The following is a 17,142-nucleotide window of genomic DNA, read 5'->3' as shown; positions in this document are numbered from 1 at the left end:
AAATTAACAATTTTTCATCAATGCACACAAGCAAATCTTCACAAATAGACTAAGATAGACATATAGTTCTAAAAAACTACGAAAATATGTAATATAAAATACCTAGTTCTAATCAGTATTGATTTTGTTCAGCACTAGGGAATGACATACAACAAAACAATATTCATACATTTTACATTTTCTTTCACATTCTAGAGCAAACTAAGTAGTTAAAAGAGAGGAACAAAAGGGGTCATGTCTTCTTGCTTTCTACCAGTGTGCCCTAATCACCTTTCAGCACTAAATTTAAGTTACGGTATATTGGTGAACATTTCAAAGACAGACTAGGAAATGAAAATGGCCTAACTCGTTAGCGACTGCTGTATACCATCTAAAATTCAAACTATACTCTATATCAAGACTTGAAATAATAATGAAAAGATGGTGAACTTTATATAGATTTACTTCAAAACTAGTATCATTGTCTTATAAAGCCTCAGCTTTGTAACAGGGTTAGGGAGTGATAAAAGAAGTATTATATGCTTTATGTTTAGACAACAATTTGTCATTAAAACCTTAATGTGAGAAGGGTGTGTATAAAGAGGAAGATAATAACAGAAATCAGATTCAGGTGGTGGCTCATTCTGAAAAAACTCTGTAACAGAAATACCAAATAAACTGGTGAATACCCCAAGTTATAGGCACGTGCAAGTTAAAGCTAACTTTTCTCTTTCTTTGGACCTGAAAATTGCTCCCTTGTTGTTCACGTTGTGCGTATATTTGCGAATAAAATTGGAAAAGACAGCACAAGGAGTGTTAAAGTTTCCAAGCTGGGAGGGTAAATTCCTTCTCAAGGACCATCAAGATTAGCGACAGTTGGAGAACTTGCAGATTAAGAGGCTTCTTCTGGTGTCGGCCGAGAGGAAATGGCTGAATAGGACCATTTTAACTTGTTCATTGAGATCCCAGCACACACTGCTTCTGACCTTTTGTATCCTCGTCAGGGTGCGAAAATCTACACACAAATGGATCAGCTACCCTGGAATCGATATGAAAAAGCCGTTTTTCCTTCTCCAATGGCAGATTTATAGGGGAAGCTGAGGACCGGGGGCCAAATTAGCCGTGAAATCGATAGTCACTACAGAAAGAACTTATCTTATTCCGGACATTTATTTAGTTTTTGATAAAATTTTTCTTTTTATCATCACATTTCATCACATGGTTAGGATTTGAAAATTCTGAATTACAATTAGAAATGAAAATTAATTTCCTAATTAAAAAAAAGTCATCTTTTATCATGTAATCCTCTGACCCCAAATGTACAACTAATACCAGTACAAATAATAGGCTAAATTTTTTAAAGGTAAATTCAAATATTTATCTGTTTTTTGTTCAATGGTTTTTATACTACAAAATAGGTTAAATAAAATTGGGACTGAGGTAAAGAATTGAAATTATAAAAACTTGCGGATGTAGAGAGCTGTAAGAACAACAAAATCACACTGTTTTACTAACGGAGTTTTTGGGATTGAATTTCAAAAAAATCAAAATTAAAAAAAAATCCAATACATGCCAAGGTCAGTTACCTTGTAGTAATGTCTCTTTTAGACCACTACATGAGAGATGAAGGTAACTTGAAGCCACTACTGTCTGTTCCAATTCCACTAAATCCAGAACCAGAGCCTATTGGTTTCATGATCAAGTTCAACCTCAAGATTTTTACTTCCACTTTACGAGACTGGGAGGACCCTGGAGAATTCCTTAACACACAGGGTCGACACACGGCTACAATGACTTAATAAATAATTATCTGCTTCACCCGGATCCTTGAAGTTATTAGCACAGTTCCTTACCCAATGAGCCACTCCGCTCCCATCATATTTATAGGAAGCATGAACAAAGAAAATAAAGTAAGACACAATATGAGCTGTCGTCAATTATATTATTACTCAAGTGAATGTTTTTGTTAAGCATATTTTTAATATCCAACGGGGAGTCAACTAAAAACTGCTAAATATTCATTTCATATAATATATTTATTTATTTTATTTTTGTGTAGGATGTTAAATTCGATAATTTTTTCTACTGCTACTATTAAATTTAAATGTTATTTTAAATTTATTTATAGGCTATATTATAAAATTGTTTTTAATTACAAGAATATAGAATCCGAAATCATATATATAGAACCATTTTATACTAGTAAAATTGATATTTTTAAATAAAGTTCTTTCCATTCGATAATCTATCATAACAGTAACGACATTTTGTTAAAATGATTATTTTAGACGCTATAGTATGATCCTCGTAGGAATAAATTAAGAAAGATGTGAAAAACACTTTTAGTCCGTTCAACAGACTTAATCTTTTTTAGCTGAAATATAAAAATAATAATTCATAAGCAATACTTAATATAATAAAAAGCTTTTAATAGAGTATGACACCCGGGACTGGAATACCAAGACCCGTAAATTTCTGCCCTCTCGCATACTTTTTCATCATCCGTTCCTCTCTCACTAATAGATTATTGAAATTAAATAACAATAATTATTCATTCCTCTTTCCTCAGTCTACTGATGTACCTCTAGGTAGTATCCCAGGTCCTATCCTTTATACAGTTTCATTATCAGTGAATTATGACCAATCCATTGAATACCGAACCCTCCAATCTTATATCACTACTCTCGAAGAATGGTTTCAAAACATTAAGATTAATATAAATTCTAATAAATCTAACACATTACCTTTATCTTCCTCTCCTTTCATAATACCCCACTTATTCTTATTGAATAAGTCCGCTACCTCGGACCAAATCTGAACAATCGACTAAATTAGAATCCTCATAAAGGTTTCAGTCTGAAAATATAGGAAACTGCTTGTCGATTCAGACTACTACAAGACTTACTAGACAAACGGTCCATACTTACTACTAAATACAAAAGACCCATTTATATGACCATAATAAGGCCCATTTGGACTAACGATAGAATTCCTGTCGTATCTAATCCTTACAATCAAAAATGCTTAGTTAAATGCTACTTATTTTTTCACAAATTAAATCATCCATCCGGAACTTAAAATACTATATGTTCTTGATTTGGCCAGAACCAGATACCAATCCTTCCATGATAAACTCTATCAATTAGAAGATTCCCCACAAGACTCTATCATGCCATAGTGATATAGCTCACAACACATTTACTGGTTGTATATATTTTTTTAATACAGATGTAAATATTGATAAATAAATTATGTAAACACATAAATAAAATAATGTTTGAATTTTCGAATAAAAAATTGTATTTATAATGGTAGAGTCTAGATACTAAATGATAGAGGCTAGAGGCTAGAGGTTAGATATAAGGGAGCTGATTTGGTGACGGATCTGTGGAGTGCCCTTATCAGAATACACCAGCTGCCTGGTTCCCACACCTCCATCCTAGGAGCCATCAGTTCGATGAATTCATCTCAGTTGCTCTCAGTTAATTTTAGCATCTTTTATAAACGATCATGGACTTTGTAAAGCTTAAAGAAACGTTTATTACTTCTTTTTGTATATATTTTCGTTTTTCTTTTTCTGCTTTAATCTGTTCATTTACAAAATAAAAAAAATGATCTATTTAAATAATTAAAAACACGATATATTTTCTAATACATTTTATATAAATGTAATTTGTTGCGTTTACATTGTAGTCATAAAAAGACATTAAACTTAATAAATAACAAATTAAAGAAATAAATTAAACTTCTTTGTATCATAAAAGCAATTATACCTTTTTTTATTTCTGCCGATTGTGGCAAAATTACTGATTTGAAAATAATTTTTTAAATAAATTTTTGGTAAAATCCAGATTAAAAAGGCTACAAAAATAAAATAATGTTAATATAACAATCACAAAACTAATCATTAGAGGAATAATGCAAAGTAGTAACCCATTTCGTCTCTAAAGAATTTTTAAAATATTATTTTAAATTAGTGTAATAAATTAAATTGTATAGTAGTTAAATTACACAATTTAATAATAGCAATTAAATTAAATTTGTATAGTGATACATGATATATTTTGGATTGATTTTTATTTCTACCTTATTTATGAGTTAAATTAATAATGAAGTTTTTCTTTTCTATACACAGGAATAACACTGGTTCTTCTACTTGTATCGGTCTCAATCAGAACGGATAATCGGGGTTCGACTGAATTTTAAATTATATTGGTGAATAAAAATTATCCAGACATTTTTATGACCCGATTAGACTGGGAGTGACTGTGAATTTATGACAACTTAATTTTATATTAATTACACTATCAAATCTCATTTATAATCTAAACTAAGTGATGGAACACTAAATAAACAAAAAACTGTAATAGCAGCCTAAAGACGGAATAGCAATAGTTCAAACATTGAAGAGTGCCTTTGAATAAATCATCAGTCAAGATATTACTAGAAGCAAGCGGAACATTTATTTTTGTCAACTCAAGAGCAAGTGAATCCTAATCGAAAGCACATGATCACCTCCTAATCGATTTTTTTTCCAGTTATTTAATTATTCTTTTCATAATCTAAATAAAAACTTCTTAGCTGTTAAGCTGGTAAAAATTAGCAGAAGCCTCATCAATAACCAACTCTTAACAACATCACAAACTAAACTATATCTCAACTTTAAAGCTGTAAGATGTAATACATAAATTGCATTATTTATGTACTAATATCAAATATTGTTCATTTGATTAATTCGATACAACTAACTGATATTTATTTAAATATCTATTTTCTCTATTTTATTAAAAAATTCGATTGCTAATGTTTTTTAAATATTATGTTTATTTAGGGGAGAATCCTAAATAAACATAATATTTAGCTAAATTTAAAAAACATTTTCGAGTTTGTTCATATAAATATTATGTTTATTTAGAAACTTCATAATAATTAAGAACGTTGTATTATTATTTATGGTTATAAGGTTTATATTTAATATTAATTTTATCTATAAACTAATGTTATCTATAAATATTTTTTTTATAATTGGAAATATATTAATAATGAAAATAAGGGAAATTAGAGAAAATGTTCTACAATAAACTAAATATAAGGATATTAATATTAAATAATATTATTATTTATATTTATATCCTTATAACTATAAGAAATATCCTCATATTTATTTTATTGTAGAACATTTTCTCTAATTCCCTTTATTTTCATTATTAATATATTTCCAATTATAAAAAAATATTTACAGATAACATTTTATTTAAATTGGCATTTTTTTCAAAATCAACTTTTTTTTTTTATTCTGAATAACATGTATTAAAATAAATGTTTATAAAAATAAGAAAACATAAGTATGTTAAATACATCAATAATGTATAAAATAAATCTGAAAGACCCTTAGAGGTAGAGACCCTAGTACTGATAAAGGTTGCGAGGTAGTGCACAATAATATAATTATTACATCATAATAATAATAACATCGAATAAGATATATGTATTTTTTTAAACACGTTATGTATAAAAATGAAGCATGAAGGTAACAAAGGGTAATTTTGAAAAAAAGCCATTTTAAAAAAATTAAGCACATATTTATTAATAAGTTATTGACAAAAAAGACACGAAACCTATTTAAAAAAACGAGTGTGATTCTGACCAAATCCCCACCTTGCACAACCGTTGGTTTAGGAACATCAATTCCTTATAACTCCCTGTCCCTACATGGGTTGTAGTGGTACAGATTTATCATTATTATTATTTTATATATCCACACATATACATACATCTAGGTATAGTATATATGTTTTTTTATCTTTTTAATTATATATTTTTGTTTTTATTATTCTTATTCTTTTTTATCTTATGTTATATTTCTCTAAATATATTTTCTTTGTTAACATTTTTTCCCGGAAAACAAATAAAAGATTAAATTTTTCTTCAAGATATTTTTAAATTGTTTTAATATATAAACATTCAAAATTTAATATATTTTTTTACACGGATAAAAAACACAACTCAAAAGTAAAACATTAACTATTTAAAATCTGAATTAAATTTTTAAAAAATTATATAAATGCGATATAGGAATGAAATGATTGACATTTACACTACTATAAAATTACATCTATATAAAAATAGGTATTTAATATTAGATATGAATGAAAGTAAAAATAACTAAAATGATGTATATATACACACTATGCGCATAAATAAAGAATTACCGTTATTTAATGGTTTTTATTATTAGTGGTGCGTCTTTATACCATGGTACTATAAACATACATTTAATACTAAACGTAAACAATTGTTTCTACATAATTCGATAATAGTCAATTTTAATAACTACTACTGAATATAATCGAAAAGAGATAATATTAAAATTTAAAATGGCATTGAAGTACCCTAAATGTACAATCAGGAACCACATACGGCCGAACCACAACAATATTATTTCAAGGGAGGTGAAGTGGTCAGAATAACACAATCAACAGGTAAGTACCCTCCATAGAATAACTGAATGGTCAATTACCCACTTTACATGCCAAACCAATGGGGTGTAAATTGAATGTATTGGAATTAGAACCAATTTATATAAACATTTAAATGAGCCCATCAAAAGCACACATATTAAATCTTATTTAATTAGGAGGGAACCGCTGTGTTGGAACGGATAAAATGTGAGAAATGTTAAACATTATACTTGTATTTGTTAAAATATAATTGTGCACTACATTTAATACATGTTATGCGTTTTTATGCGTTGCTGTACAAGGGGACGCGGATGGGGAAAACATGTAGGGGAGTCATTATGGTATAAAATAAATATGCTCATTCCCAAGCAGATGGTCTAAGCTTGTTGTACAAAATAAAACATTTTTGAAAAAAAAAATGAGTACTAAAAGAGATGTTACTACTACAGATGTACAGTAGATACGTTTAAAAAAATTTATGAATGCTGAGTCGTCCACCTAAAAGTAAAAAAAAAAACCTAACCGGAAAGTAAAAAGATACTTTATTTCCAAGTGATGTTACCAAAATATAGTTTATTGTTACAAAACCTATAATAGTAAATATTATTTATGTTTGTCTCTAAATTTCTCTAATAGTCTCATTTAGAATTAGTTAGTAGTAGAGTGCTATCATGGGTAGTTAACACTCCATTTTAACTAAGATCAAATTTATTGAATTGCTCAATTATTTAATTAAATTGTTACTGCTACATAGCAAATAAAGAGGGATTGTAAATAGTAAAAATGTAATATCAATGCTCAATTCAATATTACGAAGTAAAAGTATTATTTCTAAAACAAAAAATGTGCATGAAAGTATAAAATTGTACATTAGAACGTATAAAACTGGATCACAGAAGGTGATCTAAGAAACTTCTGGCTACAGAAATAGATTAATAGCAGTATTACACAGAATGGGTAAAGTGAGAAATGTAACAGTAAAACTTGGAAGTTGAAAAAAAAAAAATAGAATAGGTTAATCATACAAGACTAAAAAGACAAGAAACTGCTCGTAGATTCCGACTATTGCAACATTTACTAGACAAACGGTCTAAGTTGCCAATCCATTACAAAAGACTGATCTACAGGACTATTATAAGGCCTATCTGGACATACGGAGCTGAGCTTTGGGGCTCCACTAAACCATCAAACTCCTCCAGAATCCAATCCTTACAGTCCAAAATCCTTCGTAAAATCCTTACTTTGTCACAAATCAAGACATCCATCAGGACCTCAATGTTCCATATTTTGCCGATTTGGCCAGAACCAGATACCGTTCCTTCCATAATAAACTTCTCAACCACCCAAATCCACTTGTTTCTAACCTGGCTTCTCCTTCATTACCTAATAATCCTCCTAGGCGTCTGAAAAGAAGATGGCCTCGAGATCTTCTCCTCTAGAAATGTTATTGGAGTTCTATCAGTGGGTAGATTCTCCACATGTTTTTATCATGTCACTATGTCACCTACAGCAAATTTACTTGTTGTATATATGTATATACAGTTGTAAATATCAATAAATAAATTATTAAAAAAAAAAAAGTTTGAAGTATTTATTATTTGTTAGATTTATAGAAAAGCAAGATTTTTATTGAAGTAAAGAAGTACTCATGTAGTTAACAGGTTTTAATCAAGTTTGGAATATAATATAAAATTGATACCCTTAGAAATGTAAGAAACACAGTGTTATATATAATTGAATACGTCAAAAATATATAACTACATAACAAAATACAAAGTTATATTTACCACTATCATATTTATAGTTATTTGTTATATTTAACTCATCACTGTTAATATTTATTCATATTCTTGTATCCGTGTAAATATTTATTGAGTTATATTTTAATTAAATACTACCTATCTGCGAGACCATGTTCGATTCATATGCGTTTGAAATATTACTATATTTAAAATTTTTGCTCTTAATATTGTAAATCTTAATTTTATTTTATATTGGTTGGTTAAAAAGAAATTTTTTGGGTTGAGGGTTATATTTAGAGGTATACTACACAATTGATTTTGAATAATTAAAAAATAACGCAAATATGTTTTAAAAAATCATATATTAATATCATGTATTTAAAAATTAATTATAATATGCCTATATATTATAAGCAGCAAAAAGCAATTGTTTTAAATGTTATAATTATTCTATATGTGTTGCAACCCAATGTAGTGGGGCTATACAACATTTGTTTATAAATTGTTTCTCCCTCTCCTAATGAAGAAGCAGAAATAAGGAAGACATGCGATGATCATCATTAGTGAGTATCTTGGACCTACGCAAAAATGAATAGGTATAGAAGTATGCGAAGTAAGAGAGGTAAGAAGGAAAGGGAGAAAAATAAAATAAAATGAAACATAGAATTTTCTACTGCAAGTGAGAGAATGTCAGGGGAAAGAGAGGAAGGGTTGGGGGTGACAAGGCAATTTTTAAAAAAAATGGGAATTGGAAACAGCTAGTTTAACAACTTATGTAGCAAAAAAATATTTTAGGGTTTTAACCTAATTAAGTTTAACCTTATTAATAATAATAATGATTATAACATATAAATAACCAAATAATAGCAATAATAAAATACATTTTTTAACGGATAGATAATTACTTTATTCTTTGATAAGTATTACAATCTACCACAAACTTGAGCAATGAGTAATAGTGGTAATAGAACACATTCATACCAAAAATTAAAGAAGAGAAACAGAAAAGTAAATAAATAAAATGAACATAATCAATGTAAAATAAAAAATAAATAAAATTAAGATAATCAATGTAAAATAAATTATATACGATATTTACAATCTCGACCTGAGGATCCCTGAGCCCATTCTATGTCCCACTATGAGGGGTAGGGCAGGGCTCTTCGAGATCCCAGCGCCGCCCTCTCACCGCGTCATTGGTAGTGAGCCAGTGGAGGCTAAGTGCACTAAAGTTGCAACCACTGTATATGAGCGGAGTATCTGGCGGTTACCAGAACTCCGATTGGTTTTTTAACAGGAAGAGAAATGCTGTATTTAACCAGTAATGTTGCCCAAAGGAATTATGTTTCTACAATATACAGTATACTTAACAGATATAATATAAACACTACCATAAAGCAATTAACAAAGAAACTGCCTATTTCTCCCCTTATAACTAAATATCACAAATATTCAATTTATTATACAATTTTTATATAAATTTATTGACGTATCCAGTGTTGATATTAACATTAATTACCTATAAAACAAAAATAAGAATGCTTAGTATGAAAAAATAAAAATATAGAAATAAATTAAAATAAAATAGCTACGGTTGTAGTGAATAAGAAAACAAACGAATAAGTTAAAAAATAATAAATTAATTAAAAATAAATGAACAGGTTAACAACAAACAAATAAGTTAGAAACTGATAAATAGGTTAAAAATAAATAAATAGGTTTACTGATTGCGTTCGCCGTTCAACTTCTTATTTACGAAATAAACTTTGATGATCTGACGTTAGCTAAGTAAGATAGGTTGCCCAGTTCTAGGATAGCACGTTTTCCTGCCTTAGTTGGAGTTTGAGTACGTGAGGGCGTTCAACTCAAACAGCTACTCATTTTCTTACTCAGTTCAACTGTCCATATATTTTTTTTTTTTATCTTTAACTTATTTTACCTTCTAAATCGTTGGATAAGTCTATTTCTTATTACTGAGAAATAAATAGATAACAATAGATATAATAAATAAATAATATAAATAAGTTTATCTATTACTTATCTGGATTAACCAACATTGCCTGTTGCCTAAAGGTCTAATGAAAAAAAGAACAATTATCAAAACTCTTTAGGCTCATCCAGCTAACTTCACATATATAATTGATATATCTTTAATATTGCTTGATGACTTAAATGCTTCATTGCTTTTAAGCTCCTCAGCTCTAGCCTTTCGTTAACTTAATTTTAATTAATTCGCTCTAATATTTCAAATGTGCCTCTGGAACTCTAGATGATGTTTTAAGTCTCATACTTAATTAAACTCTCCCGTAAACCGGGCGCTATAGATATTTGAATCATAAACCATTCGGCTCTTGGATGCTAATCTTCCCCGCCATTTCTCTTTTAATTGTTCAATGTTTCCCTAAAAATGTATTTAGATGGCTATCTATTTAACACCGTTAACGGGCAATAAAGTTATCTTTAATATCAGATTGGTCTTATCATCATTAAAGTAGTATGGCAATGGTAAATGTCGAAGTAGTAGTAGTAAGTACATTTATATAATTTTATTAATTAAAAAAAAATTTACATCTCTAATTTTTAGTTGCTATAAATAAAATAAATATAAAAGGTGAAAGAATTTGATCATTAACTAAAAGGTAAAATATATGATCTCGTGAGTCGTGTTTCCATGGTTATAATAATAATTATCGGATTTTGCTTTCGCTCACACCTATATATGAAATATATATTGTAAGGCCAAGATCTTACCAAGAATCATAAAGAAATGACTGTTTCGAAACGAAAAAACATTAATTTGTCTGGGGGTTGACTTTTTCATTTCATGGTGTTCCTACGAAATGAAGACTTACCCTCCCACCATGGTAAGAATAGGCTGTTCACCTATAGATACACTTCCATATGTCAGAAATGACCTGGAAGTTGTAACCTCTTAACTGCAGCAGCGCTGGTCTTAATCCGGTCTGTGGAAGGTCGATTTTTATTGCATGGTGGTCCACGGATTAAAATTATTCAAGTTAACATAATTTGGTTACCTGTCAATTACCCTCTCCCGTATGTTTTAGAAATGACCGAAAAGAGAGTAATAAAAGCAAAAAAGTGTGTGATATATATTTTTTATATTACGAAATACTCATATAAATTACACATATTATAATAGATAATTAAAAAAAAATTAGTTTTATATAAAAATACAAAGACTTATTTCCTTATTTGCATAGATTTTGCCTCCCGATCTTTCTTAAAATACAATCCTAATTATCATGTTTACTAAATAGAAAATATAAAAACATTATATTTTCATAAATTATTATTTTTGAAAGAAATGTTTAATGAAATATAAACTAATGTAAATAAAAACTACCAGGTGCCGCCATGTTCATAAATAATGTGGCCTTTTAACTAAATACTATGCATAGCACTGCCACCACATTGAGAATATTATTCTGAAATTTCCGTGGATGAAGACATTTTAACTATGTGCTGAGTGTAGTTGTCCTGTGGTCTGGCAGGGCGAAAAGTTGGGATGGTTTTCCATCGGCCAGTGGGATTTGACGGTCCGTTCTATTTGACCAAGTTATCAAACTAACTCCTCTGCCCCGGGCCCCTCCCTTTAGAGCCAACCTAGGCCCTTCTCTCTCCCCTACGTTTAAAACAGTTGCTGGCTCGCCAAAATGAGTCCTTTGTAACTAAAATAATAATTCATTACTAGTAAAGGATTAATAATAAACTATTAGCCCAGTAAAATTTGAATTGATTTGGCTTCTAAATTGTCAAATTAATTTTTAAAATAACATAAGTATTGAAATTGTAAAAAAGGTTTAGTTTATTTTGATTTCACAATTCATTGATTATCAATAGAAATTTACAAATGTATAAAAATACATCTAGTAAATGCGATGTTATATTATAATGGTATGATACATTCATGCAAAGAAACTATCCATTGGTAGCACTCTAATAGCATTTCTATATTAGAAGGTCTGGAGGCCATCTTCTTTTTAGGTGTCTCGGAGGAGAGTCAAGAATAGAAGAGGAAGCAAGGTTAAAAACTATGGTGGTTAGAGAGTTTATAATGGAAGAATTTAGTAGAATTAATTAGAATTTAGGGCTATATCGGTTACATATGGAACATAAAGGACATTATTGATTATTTTATTTGTAAGGAAGTACGAAGCATTGAGGATTTTAGGTAGTAAGGATTGGATACAAGGGAAATTAAAAGGTTTTAGTGGAGCCTCAAGCTCATGTCCAGATAGGCCTTATTATAGTCTTGTAGATCAGTCCTTTGTAATGAATTGGAAGTTTAGAAAGTTTTTTAGTAAGTGTTGTAATAGTGCAGTTAAACTGCATAAGCTTGAGACATACAAAGAAAAGAAATCTGGTGCGGTGCGCACTCCTTCCACTTACCAACCTAATTTTGTGGTAAGCCTTTGTGGGAGTTAGTAGCTCATTGGTAAGGCACTGTGCTACTAATTCCAAGGACCCGAGTTCGAATCCGTTTGTGGCTGATAATTATTTACTGTTGCCGGGAGTCAGCTCTGTGGATTAGGGAGCACTCCGGGGTCTACCCAGCCTCCTTCAATTGGGTAAAAATATTGTGGTCGAGGGCGATTCTGATCAGATCACCTCCTTGCACAATCGTTGGTCTAGTAACCGAATTTACTTACAAAGGACTGTACTCTTGGAGTAATGTAATCCTTCATGGGTTGTAGCGGTACTGATTTAATTATAATTATTTTAATTATAAACCTTTAATATAAAAAAAAAATTCAGTCATATTTTTCTTTTTATAAAAAAAAAAAATTATAATATGCAGTGGAAGGGCTAAATATTTTTGAAAAATCAATATCCAATATATAAAGATAAATATGGTAAAAATGCATAAGCTGAATTTATAAATCAATATTTCGTTTTACACGGTTTTTATCAAAATATTCAGTTTTTACTTTCATTCACCTAATTATAAAAAGATCAATCTGATATCAATATAGTGTGGCTTATTAAAGAGTGTAATGCGCGTACCAGATTTCAATATTTCTTCTTTTTTACACTTGTCCATTCTTAAAGAAACAATAGCCATCAATGTTTACAAATTTACTCAATCAGTTTACGGGTAAACCTCTGATTAACGTCCGATATGAACTTTTGAGTTGTCATTGATAATGTAATATTTCGAATGTTTCTCTTGTTCCCATGACCTTATTCAGTTCTGTAAATTAATACAGCGGTTCCTAAGGTTTCGAAATATTACAAATTATTACAAAAAAAAAAAAATTAAGATATGAAATATACAGTGGATTCCAGCAGGTATTTTGAACTATTTTTCTTATTTTCCTACATACTCCACAGATCTATTGATAATTGTAAAGGAATTTTTTTTTTAGCTCGACAAGGGTACCCCCAAATTTTGTTAGCCCAACAAGGGTGCCACCATTTTTGTTTTCCAAAAAGGGGCCGTGGGAACAGCTAAATTAGGATATATATTTTTTTCCATATAGGAAGTTAAGAATCTAACTTTAGCCCAGTTCCCTGATTTCATTATAAATTCAGCCTTCTAATCACTGAGATAGCTCCCACTTTTCTCCTCAACTGGAGCATAGATTTCTACAAAACTTGCCTCATTTATTATCCCCATACTAACCCCATAAATTTTGTAAGTTTCACATCCCTCGGGCAACGTCTAGGAATTGGCCTTAAACTAGAAGTAAGGAACAGTGCTTCTTTTACCCCTAAATGCGAATAGATTTAAGTCTAAATTTCAAAAGAATAAGCTCAACTTTAAAATCTATTTGATACCACTCAAATATTGTTTACTTACTAGTAGGGAGATCCCATCTCTCTCCGATATAGAAATATTTATCATTTTTTTAACCAGCTTTGTTACAAATATAGAAAATAAAACTGCTAACAACAAATCAGCTCCAAAGTACTTGTAATTTTTGAGATACAGTGATCAACAAGTCAATGGTTAAAGAAACATTTATTATTGTTTGAGCCGGTTATAAAGTCACAGTTTAAAATACGATTTGTGAAATCTTGGGTAAAATCAATAACTATCCGTTACACTAGAAAAGTTAACCATCAAATCTGGTGGTAAACTTAAACCATAAACCACTTAAAAGTAACCATACAAAGAACCTTTCTTAGTTCCCGTTGGACCTGTTGTCTAGCGAAGGTAAATTGTATTATTTCGTTTCTTTCCAAATTCAATAAAATGTATTTTATCGAGATAGACGATTTGACTGATGACGATGACTTTGAAGAATCAGTTGCTCAGGCAATAATTAAAAAAATATATTCTGTCCTGGGGCATATTATTTTTAACAGTGGTCGGATGATGAATTTTCCTAAAAAAATTTCTACTGTCGAAAGTGGTGTTGAATCAATTTTAAATTTAATTGGCCCACAATTTATAACTTTAACGATTGGATTTAGTTCATTTTCAGATAACCTGGTTAACATAACTGTAGACCAGAAACAGTTCATCAAGTTACCGAAACTCTTGGACAAATTTAACTTATACAAATCTTAGATATACCGGAGATTGGTACAACCGGCCTTTAGTTTAATTGAAACATCTTTTCATGGTTAGATTAAGGGCTCGATAAATGATATATCCCTTTGTTCAAAACATTGCCAAACAAATAGGTTCATAATTTATTTTATTACTGTATTTTTTTTTTCAGTGTGAGAAAACAGAAGACTGTCATTAATGTTTTTTCTCAATAACCAATACCAGGAATTAGGACTAGAGATAGACCAGCCTATTTCCAAATTCCCCGTATAACAGAGAGTATTTTAATTTTTGGATTTAGGTGATTAGTCACACTGAGAAAATGGTGACAGTTATATATACATATATAAACAAGACCTCAGTGTACGGTTGTACAGTTCAACAGATTTGTAGAAACATTTCATAAAATTTGGTCCATTTTGTTTATAGCACAATTTAAGTCCGAATCGCTCTTTTCAATTAATAAGCTCGTTTTATTTCCACTTAATTATAAAATTTCTGAATGTTTCTCTCTTCGTCTGATAAGGACAGTTCACTTTTAGTAACCTAAAATATTCGATTCTATAGCCATAACAGTGTTGTTATTTTTTTTTTTTTTGGACCAATTCCTCTCAAATCAACATTTAAATTATAAGAAATGGGCAAAAAGAAAATATTGGCTCAAGTACTTCTTGATGTTGAAGGTTGTTGACTGTTGCTACTATCATGACGTCCAATCAGGAGACAAGGCAGAGATACGGCTGATCCATGGGCGAAATGGGCGCGTGTGTTGGACGTTATGTGAAGATATTGCCGGGTCACTAATGTCTCTGAGGCACTCAGTTCCTTGTTCCAAGTGCTCATAAGACCCCCTCTCTCCCCCCCAACCTATTCCCCCTCCTGTGCTCATATCCCCCCTCCCGGAATATAGTGCCTAATCTCCAGCACCTAGCGGCATAATGACCCTGTTCCTTGAGATTGTTGGGTGCAACTGGTATCCTAAGCGTGCTCCCACCACCATCTCATTTATGATTCATATATTAAATCTGTTTTCAGGTTCTTGATTACGTATCTACTGTACATCTGTAGTAGTAACATCTCTTTTAGTACTCATTTTTTTTTTAAATGTTTTATTTTGTACAACAAGCTTAGACCATCTGCTTGGGAATGAGCATATTTATTTTATACCATAATGACTCCCCTACATGTTTTCTCCATCCGCGTCCTCTTGTACAGCATCGCATAAAAACGCATAACATGTATACCATAATGACGAAATTTGTGACAAAGTAAGAACACTCAATGTTCTGGGAAATATTATCTTCAGATGTTACTTTTATATAACACTATTTTTTTCTTAGGCTCTCAATGCTAAACATTTAATCTCATTCATGCCATTAAAAAGTTTTTACTAGCACTACTTTGCCAATAAAAAAATCTAAATTTTGAATAGCCTTATACCAGATCACCCTGTCTAGGGCATATTTGTCTGTTAGGCTATGTCCTATTAAAGATTCTTCCATTTCATTGATCTTGGTCTACCTCTTCCTCTTCTATCATTTATTTTTCTCGAGTATATCTTCAGGCATTCTTCTTAAATGGCCATACCACTTCAGCTTTTTTTCTTAACCTATTCTTTTTTTTTTTTTTTTTAATTTATTTATTGTTATTTACAACTGTATACACATATATACAACAAGTAAATTTGCTGTATGTGACATAGTGACATGATAAAAACATGTAGAGAATCTACCCACTGATAGAACTCTAATAACATTTCTAGAGGAGAAGATCTCGAAGCCATCTTCTTTTCAGACGCCTAGGAGGATTATTAGGTAATGAAGGAGAAGCCAGGTTAGAAACAAGTGGATTTGGGTGGTTGAGAAGTTTATTATGGAAGGAACGGTATCTGGTTCTGGCCAAATCGGCAACATATGGAACATTGAGGTCCTGATGGATGTCTTGATTTGTGACAAAGTAAGGATTTTACGAAGGATTTTGGACTGTAAGGATTGGATTCTGGAGGAGTTTGATGGTTTAGTGGAGCCCCAAAGCTCAGCTCCGTATGTCCAGATAGGCCTTATAATAGTCCTGTAGATCAGTCTTTTGTAATGGATTGGCAACTTAGACCGTTTGTCTAGTAAATGTTGCAATAGTCGGAATCTACGAGCAGTTTCTTGTCTTTTTAGTCTTGTATGATTAACCTATTCTATTTTTTATTTTACATTGATTATGTTCATTTTATTTATTTTTTATTTTACATTGATTATGTTCATTTTATTTATTTACTTTTCTGTTTATATCATATAGAGATTTTAATCATTTACTTTTTTGTTTCTCTTCTTTAATTTTTGGTATGAATGTGTTCAATTACCACTATTACTCATTGCTCAAGTTTGTGGTAGATTGTAATACTTATCAAAGAATAAAGTAATTATCTATCCGTTAAAAAATGTATTTTATT

The sequence above is a fragment of the Halyomorpha halys genome, unplaced genomic scaffold, assembly GCF_000696795.3.
Source record: "Halyomorpha halys isolate HHAL.00 unplaced genomic scaffold, Hhal_1.1 Scaffold231.1, whole genome shotgun sequence".
Lineage (NCBI taxonomy): Eukaryota > Metazoa > Arthropoda > Insecta > Hemiptera > Pentatomidae > Halyomorpha > Halyomorpha halys.
Note: the sequence above shows the minus strand (reverse complement) of the source record.